Genomic DNA, 26,216 nt, shown 5'->3' with positions numbered 1-26,216 from the left:
TTTTAATGTTATAAGATAGAATCATGCTATCATCCCTCCTGGTAATCTCCCTTTAAAATCACTTATGAGTTTTTAAATAAATTAAGATATCTTATGTGAAAAGACAGTGCAGAGAAGTTGACCCTTAGTAAATATTGAGTATTTGGCATCTGCATTAATAGAGGCCGTGCCTTCTCTTCACCCATACAATTTATGGTTAGAGATCAGCATCAATATAGAATGAAAACCTGAACAGAGGGTTTATTTACAGATTCACATCTTAGTCAAAGGTCTGTACAGAGTAGCCATACTAGATGTTATTTTCTTTGTCAGCAGTTTCTCCAGACATGCCCAAATATTGATAAATTAAATAACCAACTATCATTATCACATGTAACTAAATAAGATAATAAATACTAACTTGTCTTGAGGAGTTTTCAACCAATAGGATAGAAGACGTTTAAATCATTAACTTAGGCAACATGAAAATCAACTAATTTGAAAATCCTATTCCATAGAAGAATGGTTCATCAGGTTTTTTTTTTTTTTTCGTTTGTTCGTTTTGTTTTTGCCACAGTAGCTGAATACATGAAGTACAATGAGAACCCATGCATGAAGTTTGGGTTCTAGTGGTCTAGTCATTTAGCAAACTCTTACTAAGCAACTACTGTATGCCAGACACTGTTCTAAATACTGAGGATGCAGCAGTGAACAAAACATATAAAAAACAATTACTTTGTGAAACATATTCTAAAGAGGTAAAGCGACTGTTACTAAGATAATTAAACGAGTAACACATATTATTTTAGGTAAATGTGAATGCTAATGAAAACAATACCAGAAAAAAGATTTATGGCAAAGGCATAAAAATTTCAAAAGAGCAGTGAAGAAGACATCACTGAGAAGGACAGCTGTAACTCAGTACCCAAGGAGGGAAGGGATTGTGTCTGGAGAGCATCCAGAGGAATACCATTTCAGGGAGAGAAAAGAAGGTGCAAAGAGCCAGAAGAGTACAGGGTCACACTCAGCTGGGCTGGAGACAGCCATAAGCCAGCATGGCTGCAGGGAGTGTGTTAGGGGGAGCAGGAGAGGAGGTGTGAGATGGAGGGAAGGAAGGCATTGAGGACCTTGTAGGGAAGAGTAAGGACTGCAGTACCGTCTCTGAGAGTAGCAAGTTGTTTCTGAAGGATTTGAGTAGGTAAGAGACTTGATCGGAATTTCAGAGGTTCAAACCAGATTTAAACTCAATAATTAAAACATTTGTTCACTGTGTAATACGTCCTTTGAGTGTGCTGGTACTCCTCACCTACCCTCTCACTTCCAACACAGAAAAGAAAAATACTTTAAAGAAAAAAAAAAAGGCGTGTTAAAGTGATGGAGCGTCATCCATGTAAAGTCAATGTGAACTCACTGGCTATCTTCAGTCACTACCTGAGAACTCAAAGTCTCTTCTAGATGACTATCTATAGTGTCTGCCTACTTATTTTAAAGGTCTTATTATTTTCATCATCATCATTATCATTACATCATCTTAATTTCTCCACAGGTTTGAGATCACATGAGAGGGGTTAGAGTGTGGGAAACAATGAAGAGAAGTTCTACAAATAGGACATACAACCTGAACTGGATCCCTCTTCCCCTGGGATGACTAGCAATCTAGAAAATCTGGAAGTGACAGAGGAAATATGGATGCACAGGTTTTAGCATGAACAATGTGAATCTAATCTGATTTATCAGAGGAGTAAGCAGATTGTGCTTGTGTGCATGCGTGCAAGTGTGTGTGTGTGTGTGTGTGTGTGTGTGTGTTTGTATCTTCAGGAAGGGTGTTAATATTTATCATCTACTAAATGCCAGGCATTTACTACATTCAGTTCTATACATATGTAAGAGTTTAATTTATAACCCCCATTATGTAGATGAAAAGGGAGATAGCCATGGTAATTTTTCCAGGATCTTCTACCACAAAGAGTCCATATTCTACTGGACTCTAACTGCAGTGATATTCCTTTGCATATAACTTTCAAGACACATGGTGGGTAGACTGACATTTACCCCCTATTTCCACTACTAGTTTTGCTATGTCTCAGCAATATGTCCATATATTCCATACAAGGCTCCAAAATCTTTTCCACCCCAATGTTCTAGATAGCCATTTCCAGGCAGATGGAATCAGTCCATGAGACTAAACAAGTTTCCCAGTCTATCTTTATGTTGTTCCACAGGTCTCCTCCTTGTCACCTTCACATACTGGGAAATTTATACCCATAATTAATTGTAGAATATAAAGTGAGAGAGACTCAACATCACCTAGTGAATGACTTAACTTCAACAACAAAAAAAAGGATGTCTTTCTCTTCTTTAATTTTCTGAAGCTAATAAATGAAAGATATTCATTGATTTGTTTTTTCCTTTATACCTCATTTAATCAGCTTTTTCACTGCTGTGACCAAAAGACATGAGAAGAACAATTTCAGAGAAGGAAAAGTTTATTTGGTGCTCCGTTTCAGAGGTCTAGTTCATAGACAGCTGACTCCATTACTCTGGGCCCACAGTGAGGCAGAATATAATGGCAGAAGAGTGTGGTGGAAGAAAGCAGCTCAGAACACGGCCTCCAGGAAGTAGAGTCAGCTGGGCTCACCACTGACAAAATATAAACCCCAAAGGCATTCCCTATGACTTACCTCCTCCAACCACACCCTACCTGCCTACAGTTACCATCCGGCTAATCACTATCAATGGAATAGTCCATTAGTTGGATTACAGTTTTCAAAATATGATCATATCACTTCTGAATGTTCTTGCGTTGCCTCACACCCAAGCTTTTGGGATACATCACATATTCAAATCATAGCAATGCCTCACACCCAGTCAGGCGCAACTTAAGAACAGACCGATCACCACTGAGAAGTCCAAATTTGAGAGTGTTTATTAAGCCAACCAGCTGACTATCTCACACAATGCCCCCAAAAAATGGCTATTGGGAGAACAGCCCCAACCATAGGGTTGTAGGGGTTCTTATACCAAAAATCACATCAATCATTAGTGTCTATTGCTATGATTCAAAATTACAAACTAATATCATGAGATCATCAACAGATGGGGAAGTGGGTCAAAATGACCCTTACCTAGGTACAAACTAAAGAATGGTTACTAACATCCACACAATCACCATTCACATGGTACATTGGTTAGGAGCAATAGGAATCAAACGAGAGCAATTTTTCATTACATAAGAATTGTCATTTTGTATTGCTAAACATGTCACGCTAAGTAACCGATGATGCGGACAGAGGCGGGGTGTTCCCAAGGGAGAAGCTAAGCAATTGTTGATGGGTACAGAGGTAGGGTGTTCCCATGGGAGAAACTTATTTCCTACATGACATGGAGTCTTAGAGCAAAATGGAGTCTGTCTGACCTATTAACATTCTCATGGAACCAGATCTCTCAGCCCATCACACTGTCTGTTCTTCCTCCACAATTCATCTTGAGTTTGTCCGCTTCTCTTGTTTCCACTATTACCTTTCTATTTCAAGTTACCATTGTCTCTAGTCTGGAATAGGGCAATAACCACCTCACTGAGCCCCTTCCACACTTGATTTTCTCTACAAAAATTTATCTATAACACAGTTAGAGTAGGTTTTTTTCTTTTTACAAATATAAATCGTCATTGATTTTCTTAGAATAAAATCCAAAGTTTTAAACTGACAGCAAACAAAATCACCATGTACCTGCTTGCTTCTGTGAATGACACTCCTACAGTATCTTTCTCCTATTTTCCATGGCTCCCTGAGACTAGCCTCACTGTGTATCATTTCATCAAGTCAAAAGCTTGCTCCTGCAGTCTTTGCTTTTATTGTTCCATCTGCTGTCAGCCCCTTTCTTCTGATCTGTTCTTCCTGCTTTGTCAGGCCTCAGGTCAAGCATCTCATTTCCTGAAAACATCCCTGACTCCTGTCTGGTGTAAGTCCTTACCTGTATTTCTTCAGGTATTTCTACTTGAAGTCATCACTTTTATCTGCTCGCTCACCCACTGCCTGTCTCTATCTCTTCACTGGGAGCTCCATTACAGAAGGCTCTCTGTGTCTCCCATTCACCACCTTGACTCTGACAAGCCCTCCATCACTATTTCCCACATGAATGAGTAACACCTATGAGAGGTCAGAGTCACAATACCTGTTCTATCCTTACATGGAAGGCAGCAGCTTCCTGTCCTCTAGGACCATTATTCCTGAGACAATAGAGAAAATTCAGAGCATAAAACTAAGGTATAAAGCAAGGTACATAGGTGATATTGCTCCATTGTTTATAAGTTTTCTGTTTGGTCCATGATTAATGGAAACACCTCTTTATTAAGACTGTTGTTTGCACATATTAAATCCTGCCCTGGGCACAAGCTTTATTGATGCCATAAGCACAGCCTGACTGGTTCCTCCTGGATTCAATAAGTCCTGCTTTGTCAATATCTTCCCATTTCACTTCTCACTGTAGATAATTGCACATGATCCCTGGAGTCTAGTCCAAGCAGATTCTATCGTTCTTGTTTTTGTGTTTTGCATGTTATTGTTCAGAATATCTGACTTGCAGTTTCATATAGATTTTATAACTTGATTTGGAAAAAACAAAAACATCCTAAGAGAAAAGTTGATATTGGACAGAAGATATAAACATGTTTGTAAGAGTAGACTTTGTCAGCCTCCTCCTTCTAATTCAGTCATCAGACAGGCATTCTCTCTGACACACAAATATGCTAAGCAGATGAAATATGTTCAGTTCCCCAAATGCCACTAGCAAATGCAACTAGCTTTTTCTTCTGGGTCTTTCAGATGCTTTCACCTCTGCCTGAAAGATATTTCACCTTTACCTCTCTTTGTTGACTAGCTCTCCTCAAAATTTCAGGTCTTAGTTTCATTATTCCATCCTATAGAAAACTTTCAAAAACCTCAACCCCACCTGAACAAAACTGGGGTTAGCTTCAGTTCACATGAACTTTAGTAATGAGTGGAACTGTCACTGCTGTACGCTTTACACTTTAGTCACTTAGTGGAGCCCACCACAGCAGGAACTAAATGTGTCTTTTTTGATTCATGTTTTGCTCACAGTAATGATGAACGTACTAGTTGAATGACTGGACGAAGAAGTCATTTCTAGCCTGTTCTGCTCTTAAATGTTCTGTAGGTAGATTTTATCAGAGGGCAAGCTCCAAAAAGGCAAGATCAATTATTTATTATTTGTATCTTTTGCAGACTCAGAAAATCCCCAATCCCAGTTGCAGAGTATGTATTTTATCAAAATTACAATTAACCGAATTAAAAATCAAATAAGGCACAACAGGTTTAGTTGGTTAAAAAAAAAAAATTTCAAGCTTTACACTTGCTTGTGAATTCTTTTCTGTGTATGTTTTATATTCCTTCAATGAAAACATTTAGGAATGTCACATAATACTAGAAGATAAAATAGATGAATGACTTGGTGCATTAGAAGTAATAATTATCCTAAAGGAGCTTCTTGGAAACTGATGCTGAGAGTGAAGTGTACGTGAGAATGAGTCAAGAGGACACTGATGTCTCCACAAAGTGACAATCCTCACACATTTAGTCAGCAGGCACAGGGTGGAGGGGAAGGTGCAGGCTAACTGATACCGCAGTTTACCGGTGATGAGTTCTGCTTCCTCTAATGTTGAAGTCTGAACACTAGAGAAGCACACCAAGGCAAGCATAGTAAGCAGGTTTTATTTAAAGGTAATAATACAGACTTCCCCTGAGAAGGAAAAGGATCCCATGGGTGATGTTCTAGAATCCCAAGAAGTGAGCACATCCTACATCTTTTATAGGTTAAGGTCTCTTTCGTTCTCCAATTCTCTCCCCCCTTATCTCTCCCTCCTGCCTACGTGACTAGGCCTGGTTTTGCAGGTGAGATGTAAAAAGTGAGAAGCGGATGGGGCAGGGGGAGGGCCAAAGTGATTCAGCCAGGCAAGGGTTCAGGGGGCATTAATTAGCAGTTCCTTGCTTGCAGTCCTTGACAAGCACAGGTAAATTTGGTAATCAGTGGGCTCTGGAGATCCTTGACATTCCATTCTCCCAGGTGCAATCTCCAACTTCCAGAGGCAGATGGTTTTCATGGCCTCCATTTCCTTGATTTGACCCGATCCCCTATTTCTACACTAACTGCCTGTCCCCAATTCTGGCTTCATAACCATTCAGGTGCACTGAGGCCGCATAGTGCAAAGGTCAGAGGAGAAAGGGCAGGCAGGTCACTGCTGAATGTCTGGGTATTTATTTAGCATCAGTAGGATGAATTGTAGGGTTTTTAGCTGTGAAAAGACTACTCTGCTTCAGAGAAGAGAACATAGTTTATATGGTAGTGGTTTAGGCTAAGCTTTAATTATGAAAATAGATGAAAGAAAGAAAAAGAAGGGAGAAAAAAAGGAAGGAAGAAAGGAAGGAACTTCTATGATATATAAGAAGTAATTCAGTAGATATACACAGAGTTACCAAGAATATTGACTCCTATTTTCTTGATTAAACAGAAAATATTTATTGTTTTTTATGCTACCAATTTTAGTAGGAGATTCCTATGTTCTGGGCAATATTTTCCCGCCTGGAAGTATCCTATACAGTCTTTCTCTGATTCTAAACCTTCTGCCCTCATAGTTATGAGCAATTTTCTGACTATCAAATTCATTTATATGGATCCATTACTTTTATTATGACAAGTATTTTTTGCACTACTTTGTATGAAAGGTGACTGAATTATTAATTCATCCTGAGTAGTTCATATTAAAATTAGTATGATTCAATCAATGGTTAATCAATAAATCTCTTTATACTTGAATTTTTTTTTCCTTTTCCTTGTAGGAATTTGATTTGATTTTTTGTATGTTCGTTTGTTTTTTTTTTGGTAACAGGAATTGAACCCAGGGGCCCTCAACCACTTAGCTACATCCCCAGTCCTTGTTATATTTTTATTTTGAGACAGTGTTGCATTAAGTTGCTTAGGGTCTTATTGAGTTGCTGAAGCTGGCATTGAACTTGTGATTCTCCTGCCTCAGTTTCCTAAGCCACTGGGATTGCCTTCTCTTTAGATAATAATTTGTGATGTTTCATAGAAATGCAGATTTCTTTGATGGTAAAGATGGCCTTCAACTCTATCACCTCCAGTAAATATAAAAATAAATAAAATGAAATAATGAACACACACACACACACACACACACACACACACTTAAGCATAATAAAAACTCTTTATGATATGCTTTTTCCACTCTCCACAGTCAGTTCTTAACATTTCCTTAAGTACCTTTGCTATAGTCCTGATCAGATTTATAATAAATATTACCTTAGTCATGTACTGTTTAGTGTATTACTGTATATTCTTCTTATGACCTTCTTTCATTATTTTTTTCAAAGTGCCTAACACATTGTCAATGATCACTAAATGTCAATTATTATTATTACTATGACAAAGAAACATAAAAATTCAAATGTAGTAGTACTCAATTCAGGATGGCATTTTCAAGAACTTATTTTAGGGGAATCATGGTGGAAGGTAGTTTGTGGACCATGAGAAACCTAGGGGAGTACTATAACAGGCACACCAAAAGTGGGGTGAAATGGGAATGAAGACAGAAATATAGATTAGGTTGTCTAATCACCAACTGGAAACAACAAAAAAAGCAACATTCAGATGAATAAGTTTAGCAAGAATCCCTGATTTATACCTCAGTCCATTAAAGTCATAACATTCATTTGGAAAAGATGTAAATTGTCAAATAAATGTGCCCAACTTGATATGTGAGTGGGGCAGCAGATTGAATGCCCAAGAGACTGTTAAACATAAAAATAAGCTAAGAACCCTAACGTTTAAAAAATGAGTATGTATCAGAGAAGTGACTGACAGTTTGCAAAGGGGAGAAACATTGATATGTAGAAAGTTAAGAATGAAGGAGGCAATTGTATTAGTCAGTTCAGGCTACCATAACAATATGCCATGGACAAGGTGGCTTAAACCACAGAAATTTACTTCTCATGTTTCTGGAACTGTAAGAAATCCAAGAAAAAGATGCCAGAAAATTTAGTTCCCTATGAGGACTGTTTTCATGGGTGGCAGATGGTTATTCTCTAAGGGAAAGAGGAGAAAGAGATAAAGGGGTTTTAAAGAGTTAGATTTTAGATGTCTCTTCTAAGGACACTAATCTGATGCCAAGGGACCTATCCTCATGATCGCATCTAAATCTAATTCCCTGGTAAGGTCCTTGCTTCCAAATACTATCAGGGATTGGGGCTTAAACACATATATGTGCAGACACATGAATCAATTCATAGCAACAACAGCAACAGTGTTCATTATGGTTAAGCACATTGCCCAAGGCCACTCAGTTAGTAAGTGTCAACCTTCATTTGAACTTAGATGTAACTACCTTGTTTTTTTTTTTTAATTTTTTTTAAACTGTACCTTATTGTCTTTTATATTGGCAAAACAGATTAAGTAGTAAAATTTGGCATGAGCAAGATTAACTACTATCCCTGTATTTGGGTTCTCTAGAGGAACAGAATTAACAGGAAGTATGATTATAAAAAGGGAATTTATTAGATTGTCTTACACGACTAGAAGCTGTATAGTTCACAATGGCCATCTGCAGGCTGGAGAGCTGGAAGAACCAGTGGTTGTGCAGTCCAAGAGGTGGAAGCCCCAGAACAAGAAGGATCAACAGTTCTACCCTAGTCCAAGTCCCAGGCTTCTGGAAACTACCTGGAAAATCACTGGCAGAGTTTGATTGGAAGAGTGAAGAAGAGAGAATCTGATATCCTCAGAGGATCAAAGCAGCAATCAAGAACCCATTCAAGAAGAATGGAGCTTGCATCTGCATCTGCATCTGCTTCCTTGTTCTTCCAACTTTCATTCAATCCAAACCACCATCTTATTGGGCAGTGCTGCCCACACTTAGGGAGGGTCTCCACTTCAGTTCACCATCCCACATTCCAGCCATTCCTAGACTCCCCTTATGGTTGCACCCAGAATCCTCTTAATCATCACCATCTCTTAATCCAATCAAGTTGAAAATTCAAATTAACCATTACAATCCCCTTTGGCACATAAGAACACAACTCCACGAACATGTACTGAACATTTTATATGTACCAGAGACTGTGGTCAGTGTTTAGGTTATGACAACAAATAAAGCATGTTTTATTTTCCAGCATGCTCCCAAGGGGCATGAGATCCAAAAGAGTTAGGGAGTATGCAGCTAGATTATAGTTTTTTTTTTCTTTTTTTTTTTTTGTGTCCTTGGATGTGTTTGATAATAGCAATCAAAGAATGCAAACAGTACTGTGTTGCCTTTTAATTTTTTAATTTGTCTATACAGTGTCATCTCCACCACCTGCTCTCATCAATTCTTTCATCACTGGAAAAAAAATTACCAAGAAGGAAAAACAGAATGTTTCTTTTGCTATTCAAGGGAGGTTTGGAGAATACAGTGGAGCAAGCTAGGAAGTTCCATCAATTCAATTTCTTCCAGATCCTTCCTCTTCTGCTCTTGTAACAGCACAAGGCGGTTCTGTACAGGAGGGTATTTTGACACTGATATGTTTCAGCTCTTTCACAAGAAGCTCTTTCATTCTTTTAATTTCCAGATTAAAAATCTATCTTCACCATCCCTGAAGCTGAAAGAAAATATATAAAAAGAATATCAGGCAAGAATTAGAAAAAGAAAGTGTTAAATCAACTCATTATTGAGTTTTTGTAATAGCCTTATTCTAGGTAATGAATGATTCTAGGTAAAGAAAAAGAAAAGAGACATATCTATTCAGTAGCAGAAGTGTGCTAAGAGTATTTGTATGTCTTATGCATTCAATAATCACCTTAGCCCCACCAAGATGGGCACTGAAATTTCTATTTTAAGTATGAAAACAAACACTTTGGAAATAGGTAAGTTATTTGTCTTAGGTTAACAGTTAGTGGGATTCATAATCCCTCCTTCTCAAACTCAGAGTCTAGTACACAGGAAGTGGTGATAATATGCATAATGAATCTTTAAAAGTAAAAATACAGGAGCTGGGGATGCATTTCACATGACTAGCATGGGCAAGACTGTGGGTTCATGGCAAGTTGGTATAGTATATAATTTAAATACATGTGCTCTCAAAAATTAAGGGCGCAGAAGTAGAAACCAGGAATTCATGAGTGTTGGAGTCAACAAAAAGATATTGTTAATATCTTAAAATCAAGATGACTCTAGAATTATAAAACATGTTGGTAAGCAATATTAGGGACATAAAGTATGAAGAATACTGAGTGTAAAAGTTGTCAACATTGGAGAGACCTTGTTCCTTAGTTAGGGATGGACTGAAACACACAGATCACAGTGGTATGAAATTTTCTATTTCCCCCAAGTCTAGTCTCACATAGAATAATATTTTTATTTTCTTGTGTATAAAATAGGTTCTATTTCATCTATGTCCTGGGAAAATGTATCTCCCAATCATCATCTAATCTAGGAATTTAATCAATATGTGTATATATTATCATTAAGCAACAGATTACTCTCCAGTAAGAAACAGTCCATTCTTTAAACCAGATACAATTAGCTTTGCTTGCTGATGAATTATTGTAATTTCATTGTTCTTCAATAATTACCCATATGTTCAGAAAGGTTTTAGGATAAGATTGCCACTCTCATGTTAATTGTTGGCTGTGGCAAAGCTCATTTTTCATTATTGGGATCATGCTATGTTTATGGGTTCTGATGAGTTGTTTGTTCTGAGTTGATGCATTACAATTTTGCAAGAAGTTGTGAATTTGAATTGCAAATCAATTAAAATTTTTTTTTTCTTTTAAACCAAAATTCACCCCAGGCATTATGCTCTTCAGGGATAATATTGACTAGAAATAAAGTGTCATAGGAAAAAAAAATATATTTAACTATTTAACTGTAAATGCTGATTGATTATTCACCCATTGGTCATCTATCTTCAGATCCTTACATAATAGTCCTATTGTCAAATTAATGCTCAGAAACTTTTTTCGCTTCAACATTTTATTGAATATTCATCCAATTCAACATGATACCCAAAATAAGACCATATATCATAGGTATGAAACTTTGGAAAATAAAAATTTCAACCAGTCTCCAACAAACATACTACTGTGGTCTAAATAGGCCTTAATTGCATCTAGAAAACAGTATATATTTTTAATATTTGTTTGGATACTTCTTCAGAATTGATCTTGATTTGCCTAGTCTTTTTGCCCAATTAAAATAAAACAGAGTGGAGAGGTAATCAAATCAGAACTGACTTCTGACTGGACAGATGTGCTGTGTGAAGTTTTATTTGTTGACCTTTTGGGGGCATCCAGGAGGGTACAGAGGAATCCAGACTCTCCAGAAAGAGTACACAAAAGCAGAACTGAACTTGTACCCAGTGCACAGCCTTCTTTCTTCTCCACAAAGAAATGACTGTAGAGTGACTGGTGATCAGGTTTTCATGGTGGAATAAGTGAGCAGGATTACAACAGTGAAACCCTGTCTTGGTGTGTTTTAGAAGCATGTCCCCTGTTGACCTCTCTTTAGCAAGGGTCTGAAGTACAGCATGCATCTTGTGGGAGCTATGGGGCAAAATATAAACTTGAACTCTGCTTTCTGTGGCTTCTTCTCTTCCTGTCATGCGACTGGTGCTTGATCTTAATCTGGGATTTAAAATAAAGTTTACAGTTGGTGAAATAAGAAACAGTATTGTAGTAAGTAAAATGGTATGAGACATTTTGGTTGATAAGATAGCTTGGAGTCATACTTTAAGGTAGCTGAAAGTGCTAAGGAGTTTGGACTTCATTCTCTGAGTAATAGGGATACATATTTGTTTTTTAAGAAAGTGAGGAAAGGTTTCCCTTTTTAAAACTCAGTATGTGTTGATCATCAATTATGTGTTAGGTCTGAGCTGGGCTCTGTATATAAGACAAATTCTAAAAGGTCCTGGTCTTCATAAAACTCATAATCTCAGGTGGGGAAGCACATGCATGTGCATGTGCGCACACACACACACACACACACATCAAATGTTTCAACATTTCTCCATATATACAGCTCTTTTCTCAAACATGATCATGTCTCACCTGGATAGTTAACATACCCTCTTCCTGAACCTACTTTCTGGTAATCTTTCCCTTTACCAATCTAGTGTCCACATAGCTGTTAAAATTATAGCACTAAATATTTCTCATATGTTTAAAATATTCTCACTGGTTTATATTACATTTTGAATAAAATCTAGATCCCTTGCATCAGCCTACAGCATTAATAATTCAGACCCTGTGAACCTCACCACCCTCATTTCTGGCCACCAACAACACTCCTGAATTACAATCTTACTGACCTAATTTTTCAAACACATTAAGCTTTCCTCCACCTGGATTTATTTATATGCACTCTCTTCCTGCATTCAACTCTGTCTGCTTGATCCTTCAGTAGTTCCTACTCATCTGCAATCCTAAGGTTGAAAGTCATAGCCTCAGAGAACACTTCCTTGATTTACCCAAGTGTATTCTCACGGTTCTGTCTTGAACCTGTTTTGAACCTGTCATTGAATCTGGTCTACTTCTTGCATAGCAGTGCTCCCAACTTATCCTCCTGTATCTTTTTGTCTATGTGCTCAGTCTGCTGTACTACTTGTTGATAAGATTCATAACTCACAGGTCTTTCCTCTTTTATTCCTCCACATTTACTCAGGAGAAGAATACATAGTTAATATATATTTAAATTGATCATGTAAAGAATAGATCATTTAGTGAAATTGACTGTTTGCCAAACTAGAGAGCACAGGGCCTGTCTGCTACATCTTCTGTTTTTTTCTTTAACCACTGATCAAAGAAGTCCCATGGTTTGCTCCTCCCTTCAGTAGGTTGGGAAGAAAAATCTAGATAATACATAATCTAGAGAAATCCTGCCTAATAGAAATATAGTGTCAACAACATACGTGAGTTCATATTTTTTAGTAGCCATAATCAACCAAAAGAAGCTGTATGAATTCATGTCAATGTATTTAGTTATGTGCAAAATATCAATATCATCAATGTAAAATCATTAATAAGAATTTTAGTTGTATTAAGTTTTTGAAATCTACTGTGTATCATGCTCTTACAGTCCATTTAAATTTGTATGCTAAATTTTCATACAGAATACTTCGTGTTTTAGTCAACTTTTTGTCTCTGTGACCAAAAAGACCTGTAAAGAACCACATAAAGGAGGAAAAGTTTATTTGGGTCTCATGGTTTCAGAGGTCTGAATCCATAGATAGTCCACTCTTTTGTTCTAGGTCTGAAATGAGGCAGAACATCATGACAGAATGGTATGGCAGTGGAAAACAGCTCAGGACATGGTAACAGGAAGCAGAGAGAGAGAGAGAGAGAGAGAATGAGTGCACACTGCACCCATCAGGTTCACAGTACCTATGCAAAGGCACGCCCACAGTTCTGCTTCTTCTAGCCACACCCTACCTACCTATAGTTACTGTCCAGTAAATTCACATCAGCAGATTAATGCACTAATTAGCTTAAAAATATCATAACCCAATCATTTCACCTCTGAAAGTTCGGCATTGCTTCAAAGTGAGCTTTTGGGGGACTCCTCCATGATAACTTGTATTTAAATTTCATAAAACTCATGATTGAAAATCAGATTTATATGCCCAAACTATTCCAAGTACATTTGGAATAAAATTTTTCCAATAACTTAGTCAATTCAAGTTTAAATATATCAAGTTAAAATTCATTTTCTCAGTCTCACTAGTCACTTTTCCAGTGCTCGACGATCACATGTGACTAAATGCTCCCACAGTGAACAGCAAAATCAAGAGTAAAAGGGTGCGAATGCATACTTTTTTTTCTGAGTTTATAAACGGTGGAACATTCCGATGAAAGATGTTTATCTTTCATGAATTCACAATAACTAGGCTAATTTTCTTCTGTGATAAAATGCACTATGAAAGCAATTGTGATGATGAAACGGCATTCAAAGAGTTATATTCATTATAAACTCAGCTTTCCTTGAAAAGACAATTGCATATTGATTGACTCAAATCAAATGCCCAAGCTTCTCCCATACCAGATGAGGTTTGCTTGAGGTTTGATTCCCTGAATTCTCAGCTGTTGTCTGCTTAACCACCACTGAGTGTCACTGTGGGCTGAGAAGCCGTCCAAAATCAACAACCAAGTGAGTGGCCTGAAATGAGAGAAGGGAATGAAAATGAATGATGATCTATTGAATTCTCCAGGGTTTCTCTGCTCCTCTCTTCACTTCTGACACTAGTACACTTCTAAATCCATAGCAAGTACATGAGGAAAATTAAATCAGAGCACAAAGCCACCAAGGAACAGCCTAGTAGATAAATATCACCTATCTTTGAAGAACCCGAAGTTGCCGTAATAGTCAATGCAGAGTTGATTAATGTCATGGAAATAAGATTAACTCTTGTAGGGCTATCTCAGCAGCATCAAGAATAAGGTCTTGCCTTTTATGCCTTTTCTCCTGCAAAATGGCTAATATATTTGTTTGCTTGCTTTCACTTGATTTTTAAGGGTGCAAGTCTGGACTTCCTTATTATTGCCATTCCTTTTTAAATAGCAATACTTTCTAAATGGATTAAAGTGAATTTCACAATGAGGAAATAAAAGACTTCAGAATTTTGATCTTTTGGAAAGTGGAGAACAACCTCCTGTTCCAGCAGCTAACTACCACATACTGATTACATCTTAAACAACTGTGTATGCATCAGTTTAATCATCCTCCCACAACAATGTAAGTTATAGAGATTGTTAAGTCCATTTTATATATAACAAATCAAGACCTAATGAAATTCTATGATTAATACAAGGTCTCATAGTTGATAAGTACTAGAGTCAGGATTTATTCTTGGGTCTGACATCAAAGACTTTCCTGTTAACCAAAACTCAATTCTATCTTACTGTATTAATTTAGATAGTTCCATATAGGAAAGTATTTGTCATAGAGATACTATAGTTGCCCTAAATAAATATTTAAAAAGTGGACTAACCTGAAGAAATGGAAATTTCTCTTGATAGACCATATAAAAAACTTGATTATCTATTTTTTTCATTTATCCTGAACATTACCTTTAAGGCCATCTTATTCAACCTTCTTAATATTCATTATTGTCGTGCACTATATATCTCATAATATTTACTTCATAAACTAATTGTAAAAAATTAAGTTTACTATGTATAAAGCATCCACCAAGACTTACCATAAAGTCATCAATAAATGGTAGCTCTGCCTGTCTCCTTAAAATACTTTCATATGATTCCTTTCTTGGGAAACTAAATTGATGCACAATTAAGTACAAATGCTTTAATTGAGGCCTTTCTAGTTCCTATTCATAAATGTTTTCTTTTTATATTTGGAACATCACTATATTTTATCAAGAATGTTAATATCTCTGTTTCTCTATTATCCTTATCCATCTAATTTTATTGTACAGGAGATTTTATAAATTATTTGGTTTGAAGCTTTAAAAGTTAACCAATAAGTCATGTCAGTTGATTTTTATTATTATATTATATATATATTCTATATATTTAAGAATATTTTGAAACACACATATATAGTGAAATGGTAGCTACAGTAGCAAATTAACATACCAATCACCTCACATTGTTACCTTTGTGGGCATGTAATAAGAGCATCTTAAATGTTTTATAGCAAGTTTCCATCACAGAATGCAATAGTTTTGACTATATTCCTCACACTGTCCCTTAGATCTGTAGAGTTATTCATTGTATATAACTGAAATCTTATGTACATTTTAAAGATTAACTCAATATGTCTTTTTTAATTGGTTTTGTTTCAATGGGTCAGACCACAAGTAAGTTGTAGAGTGATGAGGAGAAAGCTGGAGTTGACCACTTTCAGAAGTTATGGGGAGCAGAAGCAACTGTAGTGTAAAGAGAAGCCTCTGGGGTTATGCTGTGGAGAACGGTAGCCCCAGAATGTTACACAATGACCCATTCCCACAGCGGTTTAGTGTGCAAGTGTTCAGACAACGAATAACAGGATGACAAGAAAGCAATCTCCAGGAACTGAGGAAGCTCTCACAACATATGCTGTTTCACTGTTATGGTTTGGATATGAGGTGTCCCACAGAAAGCTCAGGTGTGATCCAATGCAGGAACATTTAGAGGTAAAATGCAGACAAGTAGGACATGGTTGGAGGAAATGGGTCTCTGGAGGTGTGCTTTTGGAGTTAATATTTTGTCCCTGATGAGTGGAGCTCTCTCTCTTTCTGCTTCCTGGTTGCCATGTCCTGAGCTGCTTTTTTCCACCACACCCTTTTGCCATGATGCTCTAATCTCAGGTCCAGGGCAATGGAGTCCACCATCTATGGACTGAGACCTTTGAAACTGGGAGTGTCAAATTTTTCCTTCTCTAAAATTGTTCTTGTCAGGTCCTTGGGTCTAAACAGGAAAAAAAAGAAAAAAAAAAAAAACCTGCCTAAGCAATCACCTTTATCTTTAAAATGCTTGTAATGTAGAACCCAGAGTAACATAAGCAAAAACTGATCTGGATCAATAGTACACTATGGTTTGGGGATCATATAATTATGGTACATGTGGGGAGTGATAAGCTCAGGTAGGAATACAGCATTTGTCAGAGAATTTTCTGCAGACCTAGGTAATCAATTTTGACTATCTAAATGTTATTTCTATATATTATTTCTATATATTCTATATTTTTAAGAATACTTTGAAACACACATGTATAGTGAAATGGTAGCTACAGAAGCAAATTAACATACCAATCACCTCACATTGTTACGTTTATGGGCATGTAATAAGAGCATCTTAAAAGTTTTATAGCAAGTTTCCATCACAGAATGCAATACCACTTAATTAATAAACCACTCTATAAAATCGGTGGTGATATTCCCATTTTATAGGTGAGTGAAAAAAAATCAAAAAAATTAAAAGATCTTAAATGGGTCATATCATTAGTAAGTGGTATGCATATTTTCAGTATAAATCCTTAGTCTGTTTGTGTGATGGTATGTATTTCTTACATTCACTAATGATTTTCAAATATATTTTTAGCTTAAGAATACTTCTTCTTTCAAGTAAAATCTTTCACAAAAGCCTGTATATAAAATATAAAGAAAACTGTCCTCTTTGGTGCAGGGGCAAGACCCCTGGCAAGCTGTCCTTTCAAACTCTATCACAAACCTCCACATCACTCTTGATTCACATCTGTGGATATTCTGAGAATTATGCGGACCGCAGTTTGCAAAGCAGGATATCACACCATGTGCACTTTAAAATAGGATACAAATCCTTAAGCGCCTTTCTTATATAACCATATGGTATTAAATAATCAAATAATGTCTCTGCTCTAGGATTGTACATTCTAAAAATCATTAATTTCTAAGTGGAAAAAGCAGTATAAGTAATGTAAATCAAGTTGCCTAATGGTACATTTGAGATATTGAGCTATGATGGTTATACAGTCTTCTGAGTAGTTAGTTGTCTTTTGGGCCAGGGTATAATACAGTAAACTAATGAGCCATCCTTCCTCTTTAACACAGGTTCTCTTTTATTCTAAGAACTTCAACTAAACCTCTTCTTTTTTTTTATAATAAAATAATAAAACTTTTCTTTTCCTGGCACATGTCAATTGAATCATGGTGACATCCAACTTTCCTGGATACTTTGATTTACAAAATGATAACATGTTTCTTGCAAGTGGATACCCAGTTATTCTGTGTGGAGGAAAGCTGAATCCAAGGTAGCTGTATCCCACTGCTTATCTCTGATCTTCACAGATTTCTTTGCAACCTGGAGAAGGGAAGAACTCTGGATGCTCTTTGTGTCCTGAACAAAGGAGACAGCATGGCCATCTTCAAACAAGTTCCTGGGTCTCCGAGTATGAATTTATGGGATGCCCTTTCTCACCTCTGTGTTCTTCCCAGGGTGTTCAATGCTTTTCCCAAAACAGAATCTCTGTTTGCCTCAGTCTGTTTAATGTAGTGTTTCTCTAATTACCAGATCCCCAAGAATGCATTTGAATCTGGCTATAGATATCCTTTGACACAACGTACTGAAGCCTAAAGTTGACAAAATCATGTGTGAAAGGAATTCACTAATTATTAAAAGAAGCAAACACAGGTATAATCTAAAGGGAGTCTCACTCTGGTATTTGCACTGATCCATACTCTATTTCTGTAATGTCCATCCGAGAATAAGAAAATCAATGTTGATCAATGGAAAGAAAATAAGAAGACCTGTTTTTTCTTTAATTAATTGCAATTTAAAAACTTGTAAGTAAGGAGGGCAAAAGAGAGAAGATAGGGAATAAATTGTATTGAATACTTATAATACTTTAGACATTCTGAACTGTATAATAGATTGTGAAAATGGAGAATGAGTTACACCAATACTATTGCCACAACAGTTCTAAGGACATATCCTTTTGTCACGCTGGCATTCTATACGTGTATGTATCTCACTGCTTGTTATACTGATCCTTAACTGACATTCCATTTAATTTCTAAGCTATGCTGTAAGTTCCTCAAGAGATTATCCCTATATATTAACTAATCACCTAACATTGTGCATTCTAGTACCCTGAAGTAGGTCAGAAGGAAACTAGATAGAAGTATTGAACTAACCTGCTGTAGCACACCTCCTCCCACCGCCCCCCCCAACCAGTTACAATTTCAGGTTGACAGTTTATAACAGTGATTAACCTGTCATTCATATTCCAAATTCAGTCACCTGTAACTCTATCAACAATAGTGAGCAATCACTTCCCACATGTAATTTCTATGATCTTTCCTGAATCAGTTTGATTTTCATCTATAAAGGTCAAATTTCTGTACCTTTATTATAAAAGTCTTTTAGACAAAAAATCATAAGAAATCCTCTCTGTTGAAAATCAATCTCATATGTCAAACTATACAAAAATATATTTTAAAATTTCTGTTAGAAATGAAATACTTTACATTTCTAAAAATTCTTTAACTACATTTATTCACTGAATGAGAATTCACAGAGTATATGATATTGTGATTGTGCTGAGTTTTGGAAAGATAAGTGAAGAGAAAAATAAAATAAAACCTGGTGAAAGACGTGTTCAAGAAAAATTACAATAGCAAAATATTTTAATCAGATATAAAACAACTGCTTTGGAGAACACGGTAGACACATCTAAATTAGAGAAAACCTGAGAAAGTCTTGAGGAGGTAAGATTTGAGTTGAACATAAATTATAAATAGGAATTATACTGATGTTCAGATAAATAAAAATACCAATTGTTCTGAATTATTTGAAACAGAGAAATGCATTTTTAGAGTGATTTTCCTAGAAATGGCATATACATATTTAAAAATATGCTATTTTAAGCAAATTGTATTCCATTCTTTTATAATCATGTCAAAATGAACCCTAATATTTAGTATAACTAAAAGAACAGGGCTGGGGAGATAGCTCAGCTGGTAGAGTGCTTGCCTCGCAAGCACAGGGCCCAGAATTCGATCCCCAGTACAGCAAATAAAAACAAAAGAACAAATAATATTTTTTTTTAAAAAACATGCTATTTTAATAATAAAAGCATACTTCAGTGAGGATAATATTTTCTAAGAATCAGATGTTATTAGCCCATTAATAGCATATATTTTGAGTATTTTCTTCAGAAATGAGAATGTGTTACCCTGAGATTGTCAAACTACTTTGGCTGATAACATAAACATTTCTGAGGTTTTCATATAAAGATGTATAATTTGGGGCAGGGAGGCAGAATTTGAACTGCTTTGTTTTTCCTTAATTCAAGGATGTCATGTTGATACATGGAAATTCTGCAGGGTGTCTATAATCAATGTGTGGAGGTGTGGAGAAAGGATATAATACCTTTAAATAAACCATGTGAGTGTATTGAAAAAAATAACTAAAAATAGCTAAATATGTTATCAGAAACTCTTAAAATATAGAAGATGCATTATAGGCAATGTAGGAATTCAATAAGGAAAGTGACTTTGTTTCTTAGTTGTGTATTGATTACTATCTGGAATCATGGAAATAGTATGACATTGGGAACATGGAGACCAGGAAGGGTCCCTGATGAAACAAATCACTGGGAGATCTCAGCCTCATCCCTCAACCTTCCTCAGCCTGTTTTCTCATTTGTGAACTGATGGTAACATGTCATGTGAGCCACAGATGTGAGAACATTAAGCATATGGACTGATACTTGGTGAGTTATGAAGTGCCATATAAACATAAGGAACCAATGATTGTGTGCTAATGGTCCAGTAAAAGTTGCATTACAATTTTAAAATACAGTGATAATAAAGATGGTACCACCAGTTGACCAAAGCAAGCCCTGCAGGAGTTACATCACAAAAAGGAATCCTGAGCTGAAAACACACTATGGATTGGTGGAGAACCTGTTGTTCTTACAGTAAAGAAACAGAAATCTAGGTGCTTTGGGCATAAACCAGGTCATTGGGATTAGATTGGGTTGACTTTGAACTCCAGTTCTCAAAAATATAAATTTTTTTTCAAGATAATGTCTTTAGCTGCTTAGAGATACAGCTCATCTACAAAAAAGGAATAATAATATATACCTTTGGAATTCTTTGTGTGTGTGTGTGTGTGTGTGTGTGTGTGTGTGTGTTTTGTCAGGGGGAGGGAAGTAGAGATGAGGCATAAGGATGTGATAACTACAGTACCAGCTGACCAGTCAAAAAAATAATTCAATAGTCAAACCACTGTCCTTTTCCTAGTAATAAACCCCATTTTAGTTACCTATGGTATGCTCCTATCCTAATGGCAGAGGCCTTAAAATACTAAGAGTTCACTCATGCAAGCTTAAGGAGGAAAGAAAAGCTTTCAGAGCATTAATAAGGAGATAGGATATCTTGCCTCCCAGGGAGTTTAGAGGAGATCTCAGGAGGGTCTTCATTAAATATGTAGGGGAGTAATTTGTTTTCAGGGGGCAATAGTATTGGAAGAACACTTCTCTAGCACAAAAGTGATTTACCTGGAATATGTATTGCCCCCAAAAGTGCTATCTGCATTCTTATGCTTCAGGACATAGTCATTTCCTTAAAGGAATCAGGGAAGACACCCCATCTTCACAACATGGGATACTTCTTTAAGTAGCCTGAAGGCAAGGCCAATACCATTCTCCTCATTCTTGGTCTCACACATGAATTTCAAGTAGCCCAGCCGGAATGGAAAACAGTATGGAGTTTCTTCAAAAATCTAAAAATAGAGCTGTTGTATAACCCAGCAATCCCACTACTGATTATCTACGCAAAGAAAATGATGTCAGTATGTTGAAGAGACACCAGCATTCTGATGTTCACCACAGCACTATTCACAACATCCAGGATATGAGCTCAACTGAAATATCCATCAACAGATGATGGATCAAAAATGTGGTATATATATATATATATATATATATATATATATATATTATTATTTTATCGTACTATAATATTATTATATATAAAATTATTCAGCAATTTATAAAACACATGGAATCTTATCATTTGTAGCAATACATTTGGACCTGGAGGACATTGTGATATATGCAAAAGGTCAGGCACAGGAAGCCAGTGCCTACATAATCTCTTTCAAATGTGGAATCTAAGAAGCTGATCTAATAGAAGCTGGTAAAATAAAGGTTACCAAAGACTTTAGATTGTAGAGAGGGATAGAGAGGCTGGTCAATGGGCATAATGTTATTGCTAGATAGGAAGAATAAGTTCTGAAGCTCTATGACACTGCAGTAAATATGAATAACAAGAGTGTATTATATATCTCAAACTAGAAGAAAGGATTTTGAAATTACTCACCATAAAAAATGTTAAAAATTCAAGGCAATGGATATGTTAACCACCCTGATTTGATCATTAACCCAATGTATATACAAACCAAGACATCACATGTACCTTATAACTGTGTACAAATATTATGTGTCAATCAAAAAATTGATTTTTAAAAAACAGTTTTCCAAATAACATTGTTATATTGTGTGCATATACCAATATGGAACAACAAATCCCAAACATTATGTACAAATATAATGCAGTAAAAAATATGGAAAAACAAATAAAGGAAAAACAGGCAGTCTTCCAGGAATTATCCAAAATCTGGGACATTTAGATTGGTTGAGTGGCTGACTTTTATTCATAAAAATAAATGTAAACCTACATGGACTTCTAAAAACAAAAGGTGATCCTCCTCTTGTCCTGTTTGATATATGAAATTTCATGATTTCTAAATTTTAAAGCATGGTTTTTGGAGTCATACAAAACTGAAGTTAAATCTGACTCTGCCATTCACTAGTTGTGTGATATCAAAGAAGTTATTTAAACCCTTTTAGTTTCCCTAATTGTTATATGAACACAAAATCAATCTCATTTGGCTCTTGAAAAATAACTGAGCATATGTAAAGTGTCTAGATTAGTGCCTGGCATCTGGCACAAAGTAAGAACTCAGAAAAGAAGGTATCTAATGTTATTAGTAGTTATAATAATAAAACTAGCAACAGCAAACATTTAAGATCTTTTTGTATGCCAAAGATTGTTACAGACTTTCATATGTAACCTTATTCTTATCTGTCTCTACAAGGATGCAAAGCAGGGAGTAAACACCCATCTTTGGAAAATGACACCCTGGGTACATATTTCTTGTGTACCACTTATTTTACTAAGTGACTTAATCTCTTTGAAGGTTTATTTCTTTATCTGAAAATGGAGATGATATCAGAAGCAACTTTAGATCATTGTTTTAGGCATTCAGCAGGGTGGACAATGTAAAGTGTTTGGAAAAAAGTCTGCAAATGGCAGGCTCTAAAAAATGAAGTTGCTATGTTATTATCTTTGCAATAATAATTGCCATCTTCACCTGTTAGATTGTATACTGAGACTCTGACAGAGAAAGTGAATTATCTTACATAGCTATTAATTTCTTAGAATTATGAGGTGTAACAAATCACCTCATATTTTGCAGCTTTTCTGTAATTTGGAAGTCTAGCAAGGTATGGCTATATCACCATATAGGATCCTGCCTATCTGAAGTGAACATGTTGGCTCAGTGGGACTGTTTTCTAGAGACATGACAGGGAAATCTGCTTCTAAACTTATTTGTGTTGTTGGCAGAATTCAGTGCTATGTGCTACAAGATCTAATCACCCTTCCCTTGCTGGGCTGTCCTGGCCTCCTGGAGACCTTTCTCTGGGTCTGCTTCTCAGAACCACAACAGGCATATGATATCCTGGTCAAACCAGGAATCTCTAGCTTTCTCTATCATTGCCTCTGTTCTGTTTTTACCTGGAGAAAGTTCTATGCTTTTGAGGACTCATGTTTAGATTAAACCCACCTGTAAAATCCAGAAAATCTCTCACTTGAAAGATATGTAACCCTAATTAAACATTCAAATTATCTTGCCCTATAACATGAGACGTTCATATTTTCTGGGGATATGAACATAGACATCTTTGGGGGAACAGTCTACCTAACACAGGAAATAAACATTATCTAAAGCAAACCATAATGAGCCAACAGATGTATTGTGAAACCACTTATCAATGCCAGTACTAGTTATTCAATAAATACAAATATATGAGATTGAATGTAACAAAATGGACATTATAACCCACAACGATTAGACATTGTAGTATTCTGAGCTAGGTCACTGAATGTAGATATTCCAAATGGGAAGTTACCAGTGGCAATCATCACAGAGAGAACTATCATCTGGTTTCATTTTATTTCAAATTCACTAAAAAAATTAACTATTCAACTATTCAGATGTATAAATGATTCCACTGCTTTTGTTATTATTGTTACTCTGCTTTACTTTTTTCCTTCCCTGAAAAAGCCAGATATTCTGAGATTTAGAACTTTGAAATATATTTGTATACTTTATTAATTTATGTAATATTAAGTCCACAATATTTATTCAACCTGATTCACAGGTTCATAAGTATAGAAAAAAGGACATTTTCCTGTAAGTACATTTTCCATTCATTGTTAGCAAGAAATGCTAAATGTATAATTTGAAATGAAAAGAAATAAATGAATGAAAAAAATAAAGTCAAATGTAATCTTATTGCCTAGAGCAAAGATAATCATATATAACAAGAATATATTTTGTATTTATGATCACTCTTCTATGATAATATATAATATTATAACCCAAGCATTTTCTTCATATTTTCAGAACCATTGTAACTTTGATTTGTAGATTACTTAATCTCCTAATGGAAATATTTATTCCAATAAGGTAAAGTAATGATTGTTTTCTTAGCCTATGAAATACCTGGATACTTTGCTGAACCTGAGGTTAGAAAGATAAAAAAGGTTTGTCCTCCATTAAAGTGCTGAGTGGGGAAAAGCAGGTAGACAGAGAAGGAAACATACCAGAGGTTAAACTTCTAGTCACATCAAGAAGGATAACAACTTAGATGCTTCACTAACAAGCAGTCATGTAATATGTGCATTTACATTGTTACTTTAAACTCCACATATTTTATAAGCATGCACAATTTTTTTTCTGAATTTCAGTTTTATGGGAAATGCTAAAAAATTTTACTAATTTGACTATTTTTATTAATGAATATTAAATTACCTTAGGGATTTTAAACCACTCAAGAATTCTGAAGCCTCAGTTTATTCTGCAGTATTGAGTAATAACAGTCTTTTAAGATTGAGACTTTTGTTGTGGGCACTTGATTCTTAATTACATGTTTGCTCCATGCACTCATCCAACAGGAATTTTATGATCCAAGTGTGATTTGCAGCTGTAAATTAAATAATTATCCATGGCACAGCCTGGCTACTGGGACTGATGATGTGAAATCTGATCAGTCTTGTAGTGTTTAATGTCATCTCCTAGGAATGGAAACCAGTTCAGGAATTGATAGTCTGTTTTATTGTCTCCTGCAGTTTGGGCATTTAGATCTTAAAAGTGGGAAAAAAAAATAAAATAAAAGAAGAAGAAAATGTATTATTTGTCTCCAGCCTGTGGCAGCCAAGTGAAAAGATTTAGAAAGTCATAAAAATTACTCTGAAAAAAAAAAAAAGAGTATGGAAACAATTTGATCTGGATGATTTGGAAGAAATGGACCAGAATAACTCTTGTCCAGCAGTTCATAGAAATAGCTGCCCAGCATTGTACCTTTATGCAATTGCAGAGGACCATGTCACTTCAAATCTGCTAACAAACAAAACTTAAATTCAGTGGCCACCCCACTCCCACTGCTTCTTTACACGTACTTGAATTATCATAGTAATGAAGATAGAAAATAAAAAACCCACACAAGTATTTTATACGTATTTTTAAAAAAGCAAATCAACGTGATAACATTTATTACGGAGATATATGCAAGATGTCATGGGGACACAGAGGAAAGTGAAATGCTTTGATTAAAGATGTAGAGTAGTATTAAAGAGATCACCTGTGATTAAAATTCTTTCTTTTCAGAGTAAACCAAGGCTCAGCGTGGTTTTAGCTCTTTCCAGGTGACACTGCCAAGGTGATGTCACCTGAAATGTGACATCTGCAAATGTGGCTCTGCAACTGAAATGTCATTGCAATTTCCATTTGACTTTTTGTCCCTCCACTCTACAACAGTTTAGCCAAAACTTTATATTTCCTCCCCAAATTTTTCTTCAGCTGCCAATCCTTATCATTTGATCAGACAAAAATTTTCTCGTCTTACCTTTCAGTCCATAATCATCGATTATTTTTCAAATATTTATTGAAGTCCTATGAGACTGTGTATTCACTTTGAGATAGAGTCTAACTAAGTTGCTCAGGCTGGCCTCAAGCTCATGATCCTCCTGCCTCAGCCTCCAGTGTAACTGGAGTGTGCTGCTGCATTCAGTTCCAGAAGACTTTAGAGATGAATAAGAGTAAGAAGTTCAGCATCCTTTGTCCAACCAAACCAGCTAACCCCTAGGAAGAACAGATAATAAAAAGATAAATTGACAAATAAAATAATTACTCATGATGCTAAGTCTGGAAGGAAACCGGACACTGAATTGACTGTAACTGGAGTTAGACAGTATGTAGGAAGAATATGGCCAGAAAGGCTTCTGGAAGGATGGGGCCTTGCTAGAAGTGGCATGCAAGCTTAAACTGAAAATCTGGGCTGGGGAGATAGCTCAGTTGGTAGAGTGCTTGCCTTGCAAGCACAAGGTCCTGAGTTCTATCCCCAGTACTGCAAA

This window comes from Sciurus carolinensis, chromosome 11, assembly GCF_902686445.1.
Source record: "Sciurus carolinensis chromosome 11, mSciCar1.2, whole genome shotgun sequence".
In the NCBI taxonomy this organism is placed as follows: Eukaryota; Metazoa; Chordata; class Mammalia; order Rodentia; family Sciuridae; genus Sciurus; species Sciurus carolinensis.
This window is presented reverse-complemented; position numbering follows the sequence as displayed.